The following is a 19909-nucleotide window of genomic DNA, read 5'->3' on the forward strand; positions in this document are numbered from 1 at the left end:
TTGGAGTACGCAAGCCACACCAACCCGACAAGGTCAATTGTTCATAGGGGGGGGGGGGGTGCTGAAGTTTCTCAAAATGCCTATTACAGTCTTCTGTGGCACCCCTATTGACAAAAACTCAGTATTCAGCTTCCTCTATAGCCCAAACCTGGTGTGAATCTCGTAGACTGTGGCAATATTTACGCAATACATGGCACAAATACTTTATAATCAGTCTATCCAGACACAAAATTGCGCTTCCCAATATTATATCAATGACTCTAATTATAACGCTTCCTTTCCCAATTACAGAAGCAGTGCAATCGTTCACATCCTTAGCTGATGGTTCTCACTACCAGATATTTCTGACTCATTAAATTTGAAGTGACACGAAGTAAAAAGCTCGTATTCTCGTTCTTGCCCAATTACAGTCAGTTGCCACTTTTTGTTCCAGGACAAGCTCGATAAATGCCTGTTTGGGTATTCTTTCAATTCAGTTCTAATATATTTTTTAATCATAAACAGCGATATCATCTTCTAGCAGTAATTGTTTGTAACTACACTGTTTAACAACGAACGATGTATAGCTTACATTGGCTTCCAGAGACGCGTCATCTAGGTTTACGTATTGTTATTCTGTCTTTCCTTTGGAACAAAATACATTTCTGATTCTGCGTATCGGGGATCCGACAGTTTGTTGGAAGGTTTGTGGATGCATGTGGCGCGAGATGTCTACTCACAGGTCACGTTATTCGTATAAATAACGGGCCGCTGATGTGCGTACACGGTGATGGCGCCCGATAGCGACCCAGGTGGGTTCCACAGTGTTTACATCAGGCGAATTTGGTCGCCTAGACATGCCATCTATCCTACTTTACAGAGCAAACAAGTCCCGAAACCCCACGTTCTGTGGAGAGTCTTAGACGTCCAACCACAATCGCCTAGCTGTAGTTTCGCTGTTCTGCCTCTTTCCGTAGATGCTCACGACAGTATCACGTGAACATTCGACCTGGATCGCCGTTCATAGGCTGCGTGTAATAATAATCTGCCGTATGTCAAAGTCGCTTGTCTCAATGGATTCCACTATTTGCAGCCCATATCTTCCCTAGCCCCCCCCCCCCCCCCCCCCCCCACCCATGAGCCATGGACCTTGCCGTTGGTGAGGAGGCTTGCGTGCCTCAGTGATACAGATAGCCGCGTACCGTAGGTGCAACCACAACGGAGGGGTATCTGTTGAGAGGCTAGAGAAACGTATGGTTCCTGAAGAGGGGCAGCAGCCTTTTCAGTAGTTGCAGGGGCTACAGTCTGGATGATTGACTGATCTGGCCTTTTAACACTAACCAAATCGACCTTGCTGTGCTGGTACTGGGAACGGCTGAAAGCAAGGGGAAACTACAACCGTAATTTTTCCCGAGAGCATACAAAGGGATCGCTTGGTAGTACATATTCTGAGGCATCAACGGATCACAAATTTAGTATTGGAGGGCAGCGAGGAGGGCTAAAATCGTAGAGGGAGACCAAGAGATGAATACACTAAACAGATTCAGAAGGATGTAGGTTGCAGTAGGTACTGGGAGATGAAGAAGCTTGGACAAGAGAGTAGCATGGAGAGCTGCATCAAACCAGTCTCTGGACTGCAGACCACAACAACATCATCTTCCCTAGGGTAATCCCCCGTCCGTGTCTGCCGCGCTTACATACTTTTCTTACCGCGTCACGTGTCCGTGACGCCACCAGGTGGCGTCCAACGTCGCTATGGGCAGTGGTCATAGTGTTTTGCCTCATCAGTGTATAACATCGACGTATTTGCTTTATTAATATTAAATTGTCTAAACGACGTGAGAGTGGATCGACATATCGGTGTCTCGCACAAAATCATGTATGGAAATTAAGAAACTAGTTCGTTTATGAATAGCTTGAAACTCAATAATAATATGTTTCATTTTTTGTGTAGTGAAAAGCATGTGCGATTCTTACATCAGAGTAATTTCCACTTATAACGGTACGACTGCTGACTGCACCACACGCATTAATGCTGTGGCTAACTTAGTTTCTTATTGCCAGTACAAAACCCAACATGTTTCAATCTCTTGTCGGGTAGCCATTCTATTGTATCCATTCTTTCAAACGCTGCAGCATGTTACAAAGACCTTTTTTTAATAGTCAGTACATAGACCGTCCCAATCTCCTTTTAATCGATGCTTCAAAGGTATTTTGGAAGATTTGGTGTTTTTCCAGTTCTCAGTAGGGTAAATGTGTGGTGGTTGAGGTGGTGCCAGTAAGACTTTCAGGAGATTGTGCAGCAAATATTCCTGCACAAAGCGAGATTTATGTTCCGGGTCATTGCTCTGGTAAAACTAGAAAGTGTTTGATATCCCATTTTTCAGCACTTTTGCGTAAATTGTTCTTTTAAATATGTTCAGATGACCTACTTGCCCATAATCCTGTCGATGAACACTAATTCCCCCGGTTCAAATGTGGATATACACCCCCAGACAAGAACACTCCCACCTCTATGATCAACAGCAGGCTTAACATTTGCGACTTTAAATTCTTCATTCTCCTTCCACCACACCATCCTTCCTCCATCCGATCCAAAAATATTAAATTTACTTTCCTCAGTAAATAAACTCTTTAGCAAAGTCCAATCTCTCCTTTCGGTTCTGTTAATTCACATACGGTTTCACCCTCGCCACTCGTCCATTGTAACCATTATCTTACAACACTGTGAATCGTTTGAGGATGTACCTTCTGTCGACTTGCTAATTTGGATGCGCTGAGTTTAGGATCTTCCTTTATTTTTCTCATTGGATTCCTCTCGTCCCGTGCACACAACTTCTTTGATTGGCCCTTTTGAAATGTCGTCTATATAGTCCTCATATCTGGCACAGTACTCGTACTAATATTGAGCAACTAAGGACTTTGGCTACATGATTTATGATTCACATTTCGTCTTGTGGAAAATCACAAGTTGTCGTATATCAAAATTGGTATTAGTTTTGCGTGGCATTGCACCGTCTGGACAGCCGGCCGCACTTGTAAAAAAAAATAAATAAATAAATAAATAAATATATAAAAAAAATCGAACAGTGTTTTCTTTAAATCGTATTACGTAACAACTGTTATAAGTTGTGTAAGAAAAGTTCATGCTGTTAAGTACTGGACATCTACACTGAAGGACCTTCCGGATGCCATGAAGGGTACAGGGTGCACCCATCTGCAGGTGGTTGCTCATGTCGGCACCAATGATGTGTGTCGCTATGGATCGGAGGAAATCCTCTCTGGCTTCCGGCGGCTATCTGATTTGGTGAAGACTGCCAGTATCGCTAGCGGTATGAAATCAGAGCTCACCATCTGCAGCATAGTCGACAGGACTGACTGCGGACCTTTGGTACAGAGCCGAGTGGAGGGTCTGAATCGGAGGCTGAGACGGTTCTGCGACCGTGTGGGCTGCAGATTCCTCGACTTGCGCCATAGGGTGGTGGGGTTTCGGGTTCCGCTGGATAGGTCAGGAGTCCACTAAACGCAACAAGCGGCTACACGGGTAGCAGGGGTTGTGTGGCGTGGGCTGGGCGGTTTTTTAGATTAGATGGCCTTGGGCAAGTAGAGAAAGGGCAACAGCCTCAACGGGTGCGGGGCAAAGTCAGGACATGCGGGGACCAAGCAGCAATCGGTATTGTAATTGTCAACTGTCGAAGCTGCGTTGGTAAAGTACCAGAACTTCAAGCGCTGATAGAAAGCACCGAAGCTGAAATCGTTATAGGTACAGAAAGCTGGCTTAAGCCAGAGATAAATTCTGCCGAAATTTTTACAAAGGTACAGACGGTGTTTAGAAAGGATAGATTGCATGCAACCGGTGGTGGAGTGTTCGTCGCTGTTAGTAGTAGTTTATCCTGTAGTGAAGTAGAAGTGGATAGTTCCTGTGAATTATTATGGGTGGAGGTTACACTCAACAACCGAACTAGGTTAATAATTGGCTCCTTTTACCGACCTCCCGACTCAGCAGCATTAGTGGCAGAACAACTGAGAGAAAATTTGGAATACATTTCACATAAATTTTCTCAGCATGTTATAGTCTTAGGTGGAGATTTCAATTTACCAGATATAGACTGGGACACTCAGATGTTTAGGACGGGTGGTAGGGACAGAGCATCGAGTGACATTATACTGAGTGCACTATCCGAAAATTACCTCGAGCAATTAAACAGAGAACCGACTCGTGGAGATAACATCTTGGACCCACTGATAACAAACAGACCCGAACTTTTCGACTCTGTATGTACAGAACAGGGAATCAGTGATCATAAGGCCGTTGCAGCATCCCTGAATATGGAAGTTAATAGGAATATAAAAAAAGGGAGGAAGGTTTATCTGTTTAGCAAGAGTAATAGGAGGCAGATTTCAGACTACCTAACAGATCAAAACGAAAATTTCTGTTCCGACACTGACAATGTTGAGTGTTTATGGAAAAAGTTCAAGGCAATCGTAAAATGCGTTTTAGACAGGTACGTGCCGAGTAAAACTGTGAGGGACGGGAAAAACCCACCGCGGTACAACAACAAAGTTAGGAAACTACTGCGAAAGCAAAGAGAGCTCCACTCCAAGTTTAAACGCAGCCAAAACCTCTCAGACAAACAGAAGCTAAACGATGTCAAAGTTAGCGTAAGGAGGGTTATGCGTGAAGCGTTCAATGAATTCGAAAGTAAAATTCTATGTACCGACTTGACAGAAAATCCTAGGAAGTTCTGGTCTTACGTTAAATCAGTAAGTGGCTCGAAACAGCATATCCAGACACTACGGGATGATGATGGCATTGAAACAGAGGATGACACGCGTAAAGCTGAAATACTAAACACCTTTTTCCAAAGCTGTTTCACAGAGGGAGACCGCACTGCAGTTCCTTCTCTAAATCCTCGCACAAACGAAAAAATGGCTGACATCGAAATAAATGTCCAAGGAATAGAAAAGCAACTGGAATCACTCAATAGAGGAAAATCCACTGGACCTGACGGGATACCAATTCGATTCTACACAGAGTACGCGAAAGAACTCGCCCCCCTTCTAACAGCCGTGTATCGCAAGTCTCTAGAGGAACGGAGGGTTCCAAATGATTGGAAAAGAGCACAGATAGTCCCAGTCTTCAAGAAGGGTCGTCGAGCAGATGCGCAAAACTATAGACCTATATCTCTGACGTCGATCTGTTGTAGAATTTTAGAACATGTTTTTTGCTCGAGTATCATGTCGTTTTTGGAAACCCAGAATCTACTATGTAGGAATCAACATGGATTCCGGAAACAGCGATCGTGTGAGACCCAACTCGCTTTATTTGTTCATGAGACCCAGAAAATATTAGATACAGGCTCCCAGGTAGATGCTATTTTTCTTGACTTCCGGAAGGCGTTCGATACAGTTCCGCGCTGTCGCCTGATAAACAAAGTAAGAGCCTACGGAATATCAGACCAGCTGTGTGGCTGGATTGAAGAGTTTTTAGCAAACAGAACACAGCATGTTGTTATCAATGGAGAGACGTCTACAGACGTTAAAGTAACCTCTGGCGTGCCACAGGGGAGTGTTATGGGACCATTGCTTTTCACAATATATATAAATGACCTAGTAGATAGTGTCGGAAGTTCCATGCGGCTTTTCGCGGATGATGCTGTAGTATACAGAGAAGTTGCAGCATTAGAAAATTGTAGCGAAATGCAGGAAGATCTGCAGCGGATAGGCACTTGGTGCAGGGAGTGGCAACTGACCCTTAACATAGACAAATGTAATGTATTGCGAATACATAGAAAGAAGGATCCTTTATTGTATGATTGTATGATAGCGGAACAAACACTGGCAGCAGTTACTTCTGTAAAATATCTGGGAGTATGCGTGCGGAACGATTTGAAGTGGAATGATCATGTAAAATTAATTAGTGGTAAGGCGGGTGCCAGTAGTCCATCAACAAAGGAGGTGGCTTACAAAACACTCGTTCGACCTATACTTGAGTATTGCTCATCAGTGTGGGGTCCGTACCAGATCGGTTTGACGGAGGAGATAGAGAAGATCCAAAGAAGAGCGGCGCGTTTCGTCACAGGGTTATTTGGTAACCGTGATAGCGTTACGGAGATGTTTAATGAACTCAAGTGGCAGACTCTGCAAGAGAGGCGCTCTGCATCGCGGTGTAGCTTGCTCTCCAGGTTTCGAGAGGGTGCGTTTCTGGATGAGGTATCGAATATATTGCTTCCCCCTACTTATACCTCCCGAGGAGATCACGAATGTAAAATTAGAGAGATTAGAGCGCGCACGGAGGCTTTCAGACAGTCGTTCTTCCCGCGAACCATACGCGACTGGAACAGGAAAGGGAGGTAATGACAGTGGCACGTAAAGTGCCCTTCGCCACACACCGTTGTGTGGCTTGCGGAGTATAAATGTAGATGTAGATGTAGAAACTGGATTGCCGGCCAGGGTGGCCGAGAGGTTCTAGGCGCTACAGTCTGGAACCGCGCGACCGCTACGGTCGCAGGTTCGAATCCTGCCTCGGGCATGGATGTGTGTGATGTCCTTAGGTTAGTTATTTTTAAGTAGTTCTAAGTTCTAGGGGACTGATGACCTTAGAAGTTAAGTCCCATAGTGCTCAGAGTCATTTTTTGAACTGGTACACTCGTCTAATATCTTATAGGGCCCCCGCGAACACGCAGAACTGCCGCAACACGACGTGGCATGGACTCGACTAATGTCTGAAGTAGTGCTGGAGGGAACTGACACCGTGAATCTTGCAGGGCTGTCCATAAATCCTTAACAGTAGGAGGGGGTGGAGATCAGTTCCGAAAAGCACGTTGCAAGGCATCCCAGATATGCTCAATAACGTTCATGTCTGAGAGTTTGGTGGCCAGCGGAAGTGTTTAATCTCAGAAGAGTGTTCCTGAAGCCACTCTGTAGCAGTTCTGGACGTGTGGGGTGTCGAGTTGTCCTGCTGCCCAAGTCCGCTGGAAAGCACAATGGACATGAATGGATGCAGATGATCAGACAGGATGCTCACGTAAGTGTCACTTGTCAGGGTCGTATATAGACGTATCAGGGGTGCCATATCACTCCAACTGCACACGCCCCACATCATTACAGAGTCTGCACCAGCTTGTACAGTCTCTGCTGAGATGCAGGGTCCATGGATTCATGAGGTTGTCTCCATACCCGTACACGTCCATCCGCTCGATACAATTTGAAACGATACTCGTCCGACCAGGCAACATGTTTCCAGTAATTAACAGTCCAAAATCGGCGTTGACGGGCCCAAGTAAGGCGTAAAGCTTTGTGTCGTGCAGTCATCAAGGGTACACGGCTCCGAAAGCCCATATCGATGATGTTTCGTTGAATGGTTCGCACGCTGACACTTGTTTGTGGCCCAGCATTGAAATCTGCAGCAGTTCGCACTTCTGTCATGTTGAACGGCTCTCTTCAGTCGTCGTTGGTCCCGTTCCTGCAGGATTTTTTTCCTGCTGCAGCAATGTCGGAGATTTGATGTTTTACCGGACTCCTGATATTCACGATACACTCATGAAATGGTCGTACGGGAAAATCCCCACTTCATCGCTACCACGGACGTGCTGTGTCGCATCGCTCGTGCGCCGACTTTTAACACCACGTTCAAACTCACTTAAACCTAGATAACTTGCCATTGTAGCAACAGTAACCGATCTAACAACAGTGCCAGACACTTGTCTTATATAGGCCTTGCCGACAGCAGCGTCGTACTCTGCCTGTTTACATATCTCTTGTATTCGATTACGCATGCCTATTCCAGTTTCCTTGGGGCTTTAGTGTACCTTTATATAATACTTTTTTTTAAATTTTACTTTGTTAAGAATGAATTTCTGATGTTGCGAAGCAAATATCTCATAGAGCCTACGGAATATCAACCCAGCTGTGTGGCTGGATTGAAGAGTTTTTAGCAAACAGAACACAGCACGCTGTTCTCAATGGAGAGATGTCTACAGACGTTAAAGTAACCTCTGGCGTGCCACAGGGGAGTGTTATGGGGCCATTATTTTTCACAATATATATAAATGACCTAGTTGATAGTGCCGGAAGTTCCATGCGGCTTTTCGCGGATGATGCTGTAGTATACAGAGAAGTTGCAGAATTAGAAAATTGCAGCGAAATGCAGGAAGATCTGCAGCAGATAGGCACTTGGTGCAGGGAGTGGCAACTCACCTTTAACATAGACAAATGTAATGTATTGCGAATACATAGAAAGAAGGATCCTTTATTGTATGATTATATGATAGCGGAACAAACACTGGTAGCAGTTACTTCTGTAAAATATATGCGAGTATGCGTACGGAACGATTTGAAGTGGAATGATCATGTAAAATTAATTGTTGGTAAGGCGGGTGCCAGGTTGAGATTCATTGGGAGAGTGCTTAGAAAATGTAGTCCATCAACAAAGAAGGTGGCTTACAAAACACTCGTTCGACCTACACTTGAGTATTGCTCACCAGTGTGGGATCCGTACCAGGTCGGGTTGACAGAGGAGATAGAGAAGATCCAAAGAAGAGCGGCGCGTTTCGTCGCAGGGTTATTTGGTAAGCATGACAGCGTTACGGAGATGTTTAGCAAACTCAAGTGCCAGACTCTGCAAGAGAGGCGCTCTTCATAGCGGTGTAGCTTGCTGTCCAGGTTTCGAGATGGTGCGTTTCTGGATGAGCCATCGAATATATTGCTTCCCTCTACTTATGCCTCCCGAGGAGAACACGAATGTAAAATTAGAGAGATTCAAGCGCACACGGAGGCTTTCCGGCAGTCGTTCTTCCCGCGAACCATACGCGCCTGGAACAGGAAAGGGGGGTATTAACAGTGGCACGTAAAGTGCCCTCCGCCACACGCCTTTGGGTGGCTTGCGGAGTATAAATGTAGATGTAGATGTAGTGTCCGAATATTAACGTTGTATGTATTGTATGTTAACCGGGGACCTAGAAACGACGGAGAGGCTCCGTCTCCGCCGCAGCCGCAGTGGTCCACAACCCCACGACGACTACCGCGGTCCACTTCGCCCCTCCGCCGCTCCACACCGAACCGAGGGTTATTGTGCGGTTCGGCCCCCGGTGGACTGCCCTCCCCCCCCCCCCCCCCACCCCACCCGCACCCCCAAGGGACCCAACGTCTCACACCAGACGAGCGTAGCCCCTATGTTTGCGTGGTAGAGTAATGGTGGCGTACGCGTACGTGGAGAACTTGTTTGCGCAGCAATCGCCGACATAGTGTAACTGAGGCGGAATAAGGGGAACCAGCCCGCATTCGCCGAGGCAGATGGAAAACCGCCTAAAAACCATCCATAGACTGGCCGGTTCACCGGACCTGGGCACAAATTCGCCGGGCGGATTCGTGCCGGAGACCAGGCGCTCCTTCCTGCCCGGAAAGTCGTGCTTTAGACCACTCGGCTAACCGGGCGGGCCAATATTAACGTTACTCACTGTATGTTTAGTCGCAGTTCGACCGAGCTATGCTACTTGGCCGTGATACACTACTTTCGACTACAAGTTTTGCACACGCCTGTATTAGGAATGCATCTGTTCGCTGACCAGATCTGATATTACTGTAGTTTGTAAATCGGATAACTGCGTCGTCTGTGAAGAGTCGTGCACTGGTGGCTTGCCAAGAACCCTGCGTGTCGAAGCGCAACCCCGCGACCGCAGCCGGCAGCAAACCTGCCCGTATGGTTTTTTGTCGTTGGAGCTTCCGCTGCTGCAAAAGCGCTTCCCGCGGTAACCTCCCCCTGGCCGTGGGAAGTCCGGGGAGGCGACCCTTCCGCTGAGAAACCAGTCCAGCCTGCCGCTTAGGCCGGGCCACGGCACCGCCTGCTACTGGCGTTCCCGGACACCCCTCATACATATGTAGCGCCGCGACTCTTTACCTGCCCACATGCCGGTCACTCGCAAAGTTTTTACTTTCCCGTCCTGTGTGTCGGTCGTTATCTTTTATTCACGTGCAGTTCTAACTTATCCCGAGCTGTTAGAAGAGTGAAGAAAGAAAGGAAGAAGTGTGTCTAACTTCCCGTTGGCGTCGTCGACGACGGCGTTATTAGAGACGGTGAACGAGCGCTGGTTGGGGACGGATGGGAAAGCAGAAAGGCCGTGCCTTTTTCGAATTCCCGTCAAGCGATTAAGGGGAAGTGTAGGAAACCTAAATCCCGATGGCCAAAAGGCGATTTTATACCTGCACCTCCCCAATGAGAGTCCAGTGTTGAAAGTAGTTAATTTGTTTTTGTTGTATGGCAATGTGTAGTTATATTTACTGGTATTTTGTCTGAGTGGTAATGTGAAGTTGAGCTCGTGATTCAAAAATGGTTCAAATGGCTCTGAGCAACATGGCACTTAACATCTATGGTCATGAGTCCCCTAGAACTTAGAACTACTTAAACCTAACTAACCTAAGGACATCACACAACACGCTCGTGATTAGATAAACAGTCAAGTTCGTATTTAAGTTCGTAAGTAATCTCGTAATTCTTGAAAAGTGATGAGCAATGCAAAACTCAATCAGAAATGCAACATTAAACTGTGTACTGCAACTCCCTGTGCGAGAGTACAGTCAGTTCTGTTAAATTTAAGAAAACTGTCCTGTTAGCAATACTACAAGCAATCTGCGAAAAAAATATGAAATACAAATAACTACCAAAATGGCCTGTCTCAAAAGTATGTCATTGTAGAAATGTTAATTGTATCACAAGTTGTGCAATGAATAAATGCTTTGCTGCTGCTACCTCCAAACTACTACTGCAGCAGCTGCTGCTACCTCCAAACTACTACTGCAGCAGCTGCTGCTATGCTAGTTAAAAAATAAAAACTCAAACTACTAGCAACACTATATGCATTGTGTGATTGAAACTATAGAGACATCCACAAAACTTCTGTGCTAATAAATCTCTTAACTGCAATGATCACTGTCAATTAAAGTTCTGTCACTGAGAAGCTAAGGAAAGCAAAATTATATATGTGAAACTTGAAATAAAGAGACGAATGCTGATTGATGAAAAAACAATGAAGTAACTGTATTAACAAAACTTTACATCACTCAGACAAAATATTTTAACATTTGAAATATTAAAAATTCACTTTTACGTTAATAGTGGAAAAACCTGAACAGATTTTCCTTACTTTCTTAAAAACACGACGTATGCTATCCAGCTTAAAAAAATCAGTTAATCACACATTGTTATGTTATCATAAAAATCTCCTATTGTAAATCCCTGACTAAATTAATTAATGCCCTTGGATGTCTCGGCAAACGCGCTATTTACAAAGTATCTCACCATAAATAAAAAATAGTATAAGAAAATTTATGCTCGCACACAGCACCGCCTAAACAATCTTACTCCATCACAAGATACAACTCGTCTCCTCTCTCTCTCTCTCTCACTCTCTCTCTCTATCTGCAAGACTACACTCCACTCATAAGCAAAGGTTCTACTAACAGTCTCTCGCAGCTCAACCTCTTCGGATGAGATGTTGCCCACTATTATTCGGATACTATTGAAGCTTTACTTTACCGCGTGACATCCGGAATATTACCAAATTTATAATTTTCTGTATAAGACAAAACCCTTACAATGTCATAACCACCTAGCTTGGTGCTTTGAGTTGGATGACGGAACTAGGCGAATTAGTCCCATGACCTTATTTCCCAAGAAAATAGGTTACATGTTTTATAGTTGTAACGAATAATCATGTGTCTGTATTTTCTTATTAGCAATTAACTCCCTAGAGATTAACAGCGAAACTGCTTCGTCTTCTGCGCGCCAACCCTTTATCAGTTCCGGCTAAGAGCGATATCAGACTACGTTCACCGCTAGTTATTCTTCGTTTGGCGTGAAAATGTCTGTTCGCTGGATGGTCGAACATTCTTGTGTGACAAAATTCCTTCAGGTTTCAATCGCCAATAACTACAAAACTAATAATGCTTGAACAGTGGTTGACTCGACAATGGATAGATCATGATTGTTCATTTCATTCGCGCAGTGTCTGTTCTCCCAGTAACGTCATCTTACCAGTGTAGGCGCATTCGCGTCTTGTGTTGTGTCTTGTGTTAAGTTACAAATCGGTGTAGCGTGCAAACGCATTTATAGTGGCTCGGCCTAAGTTAATCCCTGACAGTTGCAGTGGGCTGGGCGCGACCATTTCGCGTGCCAGCCTCAACCAATAATGTAACGCGATTTTGTAAACGTCTTTATGGTCACGCCTCAGTGTTATCGCAGCTCTGTGAACGGCTACTTTTGTTGTCTGCAGCCGTTAGCACCTCGCAGTTGTCAGAAGGCAATAGCGCTGGGAGCTGTCAGGGATCTAGTTGCGATGTCTCGACTACAGCTAGAACACTGCTTCGAATATCGTGTGAAGAGCTTGTAGAGCTCTGCTAGGATCCCAATAAAAATATCCGCCGGTATATAATTGAAATTAAATTGAAAATTGCAAAATAATAAAAAATTCGACTTACACTGATCAGCCAGAACATTATGACCGCCGACCTGCTATCGATATAAACCCGTCCAGGCGACAGCACTGTCACCTGGCGAGGAATGACTGCTCGCAAGACACACGCACATTGCATGTAGTATCCAGTGAGCATGCTATACGCGTGTAGAATGGGGAAGGCGAGCGATCCATCTGCGTTTGACCGAGGGCAGATTGTGATGCCCCGGAGGCTCGGCACGAGCATTTCGGAAACTCACGACTTGTCGGGTGTTCGAGGAGTGATGTAATTGCACTGAATGCTTTCTCAGAAAATAATTTTGAACAATTAGTTCATGAGCCCACTCGAAGCGTAAATGGCTGCGAAAGCATACTTGACCTTTTAGCAACAAATAATCCTGGACAAATAGTGAGTATTGTGACGAATACAGGGATTACCGACCACAAGGCAGTTGCTGCTAGGCTGAATACCGTAACACCTACAACCATCAAAAAGAAACGCAAAGTATAATATCTATTTAAAAAAGGTGATAAAAATGCTCTTAACGCCTTTTTAAGAGACAGTCTTCACTCCTTCCGATCTGATCATGTAAGTGCAGAAAAGTTGTGGAATGTTTCCAAAGAGATAGTATCGACAACAATTGAGAGATATATACCACATAAATTAGTAAGTGATGGTACTAATCCCTCGTGGTCAGATCGCTGCTGCAGAATCAGCGAAAAAAACACGCCAAATTTAAAACAACGCAAAATTCCCAAGATGGGCAAAGTTGCACAGAAGTTCGAAATATGGCGCGTACTTCAATGCGAGATGCTTTTAATAATTTCCACAACGAAATTCTGTCTTGAAATTTGCTAGAAAACCCAAAGACATTCTGGTCATACATAAAGCACACCAGTGGCAAGACGCAATCAATACCTTCACTGCGCGATAACAGCGGTGAAGTCACTATAGCAGAGTTATTAAACGCAGTTTTCCGAAACTGCTTCACCAAAGAAGACCAAGTAAATATTCCTGAATTGCAATCAAGAACAACTACCAAGATGAGAAACATAGAAGTAGATATCCTCGGGGTAACAAAGCAGCTTAAATCACTTAATAAAGGCAAGGCTTCCGGTCCAGATTGTATACTAGTCAGGTTCTTCTCAGAGTATGCTGATAAAATAGCTCCATATTTAGCAATTATATACAACCACTCGCTCACAGAAAGATCCTTACCTAAAGACTGGAAAATTGCTCAAGTCACACCAATACCCAGAAAGGGAAGTAGGAGTAATCCGCCGAATTACAAACCTATATCACTAACATCGATTTGCAGTGGGATTTTGGAACATACACTGTACTCGAACATTGTGAAGTACCTCGAAGAAAACGATTTCTTGACACATAGTCAGCACGGATTCAGAAAATATCGTTCTTGTGAAACACAACTAGCTCTTTACACTCGTGTAGCAATAAGTGCTATCGACAGGGGATGTCAAACTGATTCCATATTTTTAGATTTCCAGAAGGCTTTCGACACCGCTCCTCACAAGCTTCTTCTAACCAAACTGCGTGCCTACGGAGTATCGCCTCAGTTGTGCGACTGGATTCGTGATTTCCTGCCAGAAAGGTCACAGTTCGTATTAATAGACGGAAAGTCATCGAGTAAAACAGAAGCAATATCCGGCGTTCCCGAAGGAAGTGTTATAGGCCCTCTATTGTTCCTGATCTATATTACCGACAGGAGACAATCTGAGTAGCCGTTTTAGATTGTCTGCAGATGACGCTGTCATTTACCGTCTTGTAAAGCCATCAGATGATCGAAACGACTTGCAAAATGATTTAGATAAGATATCTGTATGGTACGAAAAGTGGCAATTGACCCTGAATCGTCCGCAGCTCGTGGTCGTGCGGTAGCGTTCTCGCTTCCCATGTCCGGGTTCCCGGGTTCGATTCCCGGCGGGGTCAGGGATTTTCTGTGCCTCGTGTTGTGTGCTGTCCTTAGGTTAGTTAGGTTTAAGTAGTTCTAAGTTCTAGGGGACTGATGACCATAGATGTTAAGTCCCATAGTGTTCAGAGCCATTTGAGCGATTTGACCCTGAATAAGGAAAAGTGTGAAGTTATCCACATGAGTACTACAAGAAATCAGATAAATTTCGATTAAGCGATAAGTCACACAAATCTGAAGGCTGTAAATTCGACTAAATACTTAGGGATTACAATTACAAATAACCTACATTGGAACGATCACATAGATAATATTGTGCGTAGAGCAAACCAAAGACTGCGATTCATTGGCAGAACACTTAGAAGGCGCAACAGGTCTACCAAAGAGACTGCTTACACCACGCTTGTCCGCCCTATTCTGGAGTATTGCTGTGCGGTGTGGGATCCGCATCAGGTGGAATTGACGGATGACATCGAAAAAGTACAAACAAGGGCAGCTCGTTTTGTATTGTCGCGAAATAGGGGAGATAGTGTCACAGACATAATACGTGAATTGGAGTGGCAATCAGTGAAACAAAGGCGTTTTTCGTTGCGACGGGATCTTCTCATGAAATTTCAATCACCACTTTTCTCCTCCAACATTCTGTTGGCACACACCTACATAGGGAGAAATTATCATCACGATAAAATAAGAGAAATCAGGGCTCGCACAGAAAAATTTAAGTGCTCGTTTTTCCCACGTGCCGTTCGAGAGTGAAAAGGTTGAGAGACAGCTCGAAGGTGGTTCATTGTACCCTCTGCCAGGCTATTGTGAATAGCAAAGTAATCATGTAGATGTATATGTAGATGTGGTGAGTATCTTCAACACGTAGCGAAACCAAGGTGAAACCACGTCCAGAATTCGTGGGGTTGGGCGTTCACTGCTCATTACAGATGTCAGACGTCGCAGGCCGGACAGACCGGTAAAACAGAACAGCCAGCGAACTGTGGCAGAATTAACATCAGACTTTAATGCTGCGCAAAGTGCAAGTGTGTCTGAACACACAGTGCACCGAATATCCCCAACGATGGACCTCCGCAGCCGACGATCCATGCATGTGCCAACGTTACACCACAACATCGACGACTTCGACTGAAATTGGCTCGTGATCATCGACATCGGACGCTGGCGTTGTGGCAGAGCGTTGCATGGTCTGGCGAATCCCGATACCTTCTTCATCATGCCGATGAGATGGCGCGAATTCATCGTCTTCCAGGGGAACAGCTCCTTGACACCTGCACTGTGGGACAGAGAGAAGCCGCCGCCGGCTCCGTTATGCTCTAGGAAACATTCACGTGGGCATCCAAGGAGCCACTGGAGCTGACGGCCAAGGAGTGTCGTGCACAGGTTGCGGATCACGTGCACTCCTTCATGACGATCATGTTTCCCGACGGCAGTTGCATTTTTCAACAAGACAATGCGCCATTTCACAAGGCCAGGATGTGCTGCCTCCCGCCCCCCCCCCCCCCCCCCACCACAACTCTCCGGATCTGACCACGATCGAGCACATCTGGGATGTGATTGAACGCGGCGTCAGCGCTCATCGCCCTCTCCCCGGAATTTATGGGAATTACGTGACTTGTGTGTGCAGATGTGGTGCCAACTCCCTCCACCGACCTACCAAGGCCCGACTGCTTCCATGATACGACGCGCCGCCACTGTTATCCGTGGCAAAGGTCGACATATCGGCTACTAGGAAACTGGTCATAATGATCTGACTGACCAGTGGATATCGCTCGCACATACTCCAGGGATTAAAGAAACCGCAAGTGAGAAGAAATTTCACATCGAAAGGAATCAAATGGCAAATGGTTCAAATGGCTCTGAGCACTATGCGACTTAACTTCTGAGGTCATCAGTCGCCTAGAACTTAGAACTAATTAAACCTAACTAACCCAAGGACAACCCGTACATCCATGCCCGAGGCAGGATTCGAACCTGCGACCGTAACGGTTGCTCGGTTCCAGACTGTAGCGCCTAGAACCGCACGGCCACTCCGGTCGGCTCGAAAGGAATCAAGAAAGCGATTATGTAGCTGGCCCTTCGGGAATGTAGTGGCCGGCAACATTCCAAATTTGCGATTTATCTATTTGTAACCATTATGCTACTCCCTGTAACCACTGCATTAAAGAGATTGATAATTAATTTACATATCAATACAAAACACTTGTTATGATGTTATCCGAACGTTTTCACGAAAAGTCTACAGCGAAGACACAAACTGTGCACACAGAAATTGTTTAAGTGTTTGTTTACACGTTGTATACGTCCGTTTCTTCTATGTTACTTATTTATTATTTTGCGTTCGACAGCTAGACTATATAAAATAAGTTTTAAATGAAACAAAAAGCAACAATGCACACAAATATACACAATTACAATATAAAAATGGACTTTTGTAGTCAATCTTTGGCGTTGCCTGTAAATATGTGGATTTCGTTAATTTCGTTACGACATTCATCAGGAAAACCGTACACATCATAACTTAAACTATGGTCCATGGTCTGTTCCATTCCATAGTCACAATTGGGTTCTTCGACAATACCCTATTTCAAAATTGTTAAGGCTTTCGTGACCACTTGTTGACAAACTGCCTATTGGCTTCTGTCTCGGGTTCTTCGGCCGACATTCATCTAATGATTTTTCTGACGTTTCGCCAGCACGAGTGGCTGGCATTGTCAAAGCTTCACCCTCCATTGCCGGTGGTGAACTGGAGGCGAGCTCGCTGCCGCAGACTGTATGTACCTGGCGCGCCAACGTCCGAGGGCTTCTCCGCGGTCATTTCCGGTGCGGTTCTCCTCTTACTACCTGCGACGGTCCTTCGCTGCAGTACGGGAAGCCAGGATCGGTTTACCTTAAGGCTTTCCTCTTTCTTGTTGAAACTGTTCGCGTGTTTTTGGATTTCTACCGCTTCTCTGAGCAAGCGCGTGTGATAGTGTTTCTCTACATCCAGAACTTCCGTGTCGGCGAATTTTATTACGTGGTCGGTCTCATTCAGTGTGTGCTCTGCCACGGCCGATTTCTCCACCTGCCCAAACCTGCAATGTCACTTATGCTCTTTGATCCTGGTGTTAATTGATCGTCCAGTCATTCCGACATAAACTTTTTCGCATGTGCATGGTATACGGTATATTCCCGACATTGCAAGTGGGTCTCTTTTCCCCTTCGCCGATCTAAGACACTCTTTGATCTTCCTTGTCGGTTTGAAAATCATCTTTACGCCGTGTTTGCGCAATATACGGCCGATTCTGTCCGTCACTCTGGGAATGTATGGCAGAAAGGCCGTACCCGACATTTCTTTTTCTGGTTCCTTACTTCGCCGAGTGTTTGGCTCTGTTACACTTCTAATGTAATTTGTGGAGTACCCATTGCTCCTCAGAACAGTTAGCAGGTGTTGCACTTCTCGTTTGAGGTGTTGCGGCTCACATATTCGTCCTGCTCTCGTTACGAGCGTACTAATCATGCCTCTTTTCTGGCTCGGGTGGTGGTTTGACAGTTTGTGCAGGTATCGGTCCATGTGTGTCGGTTTTCGATACACGCTGTGTCCCAGGTTTTCGCCGTCCCTTGTGGCCAGCACATCTAGAAATGGCAATTTCTTGTCTTTTTCTACTTCCATGGTAAATGTTATGTTGGCATGGAGGCTGTTCAAGTGTCTCAGGAATTCACCGAGCTGTTCTTCACCATGACTTGCAAACCTAAGGTGTAGTACAGGTACGTCGATGATACTTTCGTGGTGTGGAGCCATGGTGAAGAACAGCTCGGTGAATTCCTGAGACACTTGAACAGCCTCCATGCCAACATAACATTTACCATGGAAGTAGAAAAGGACAAGAAATTGCCATTTCTAGAAGTGCTGGTCACAAGGGACGGCGAAAACCTGGGACACAGCGTGTATCGAAAACCGACACACACGGACCGATACCTGCACAAACTGTCAAAACACCACCCGAGCCAGAAAAGAGGCATGATTAGTACGCTCGTAACGAGAGCAGGACGAATATGTGAGCCGCAGCACCTCAAACGAGAAATGCAACACCTGGAAACTGTTCTGAGGAGCAATGGGTACTCCACAAATTACATTAGAAGTGTAACAGAGCCAAACACTCGGCGAAGTAAGGAACCAGAAAAAGAAATGTCGGGTACGGCCTTCCTGCCATACATTCCCAGAGTGACGGACAGAATCGGCCGTATATTGCGCAAACACGGCGTAAGGATGATTTTCAAACCGACAAGGAAGATCAAAGAGTGTCTTAGATCGGCGAAGGAGAAAAGAGACCCACTTGCAATGTCGGGAATATACCGTATACCATGCACATGCGGAAAATTTTATGTCGGAATGACTGGACGATCAATTAACACCAGGATCAAAGAGCATAAGCGACACTGCAGGTTGGGGCAGGTGGAGAAATCGGCCGTGGCAGAGCACACACTGAATGAGACCGACCACGTAATAAAATTCGCCGACACGGAAGTTCTGGCTGTAGAGAAACACTATCACACGCGCTTGTTCAGAGAAGCGGTAGAAATCCAAAAACACGCGAACAGTTTCAACAAGAAAGAGGAAAGCCTTAAGGTAAACCGATCCTGGCTTCCCGTACTGCAGCGAAGGACCGTCGCGGGTAGCAAGAGGAGAACCGCACCGGAAATGACCGCGGAGGAGCCCTCGGACATTGGCGCGCCAGGTACATATAGTCTGCGGCCGCGAGCTCGCCTCCAGTTCACCACCGGCAATGGAGGGTGAAGCTTTGACAATGCCAGCCACTCGTGCTAGCGAAACGTCAGAAAAATCATTAGATGAACGTCGGCCGAAGAACCCGAGACAGAAGCCAATAGGCAGTTTGTCAATACCCTATTTGACCATTTAATTGTCTGCGTCGTCCAAATCCGATTCGCAGTCTGTTCAGTGTAGTCCAATGTTTGGCAGGTCAAATCCCGCCTCTTGCAGCCGGCCGATGTGGCCGAGCGGTTCTAGGCACTTCAGTCCGGAACCGCTCGACCGCTACGGTCGCAGTTTCGAATCCTGCCTCGGGCATGGATGTGTGTGATGTCCTTAGGTTAGTTAGGTTTAAGTAGTTCTAAGTTCTAGGGGACTGATGAGCTCAAAAGTTAAGTCCCATAGTGCTCAGAGCCACTTTGAACCGGCTCTTGCACTGTTGGGTCAGGCAACGGACTGCTGTTCATCACGGCTATTCCCTGCTACCCTTCTCTCCAACCGGTCTTCGAATCCTTGGGTATTACTTCATCCGTCTTAAACGGTTTTCCAGATTTGAGAAAATATTGGTGTATGGGTAGGGTATGATTGTCTCTGACTGATTTAGCTAACCGATGAGGTGCTGTTTGTCGTCGGATACTTGGAGGGTTAATACGTGCTACAACTGGAAGCCAAGGAATGGTGCTTATACCAGTGGTCCCGAGATTACCCCCATGGTTTCATGGAACTGGATGTCAACCTTTTCTGTGTGGATACGCGTGGCCCACACTAGCGCACAGTACTCACCAACACTATGTACA

Source organism: Schistocerca serialis, chromosome 6, assembly GCF_023864345.2.
Source record: "Schistocerca serialis cubense isolate TAMUIC-IGC-003099 chromosome 6, iqSchSeri2.2, whole genome shotgun sequence".
Lineage (NCBI taxonomy): Eukaryota > Metazoa > Arthropoda > Insecta > Orthoptera > Acrididae > Schistocerca > Schistocerca serialis.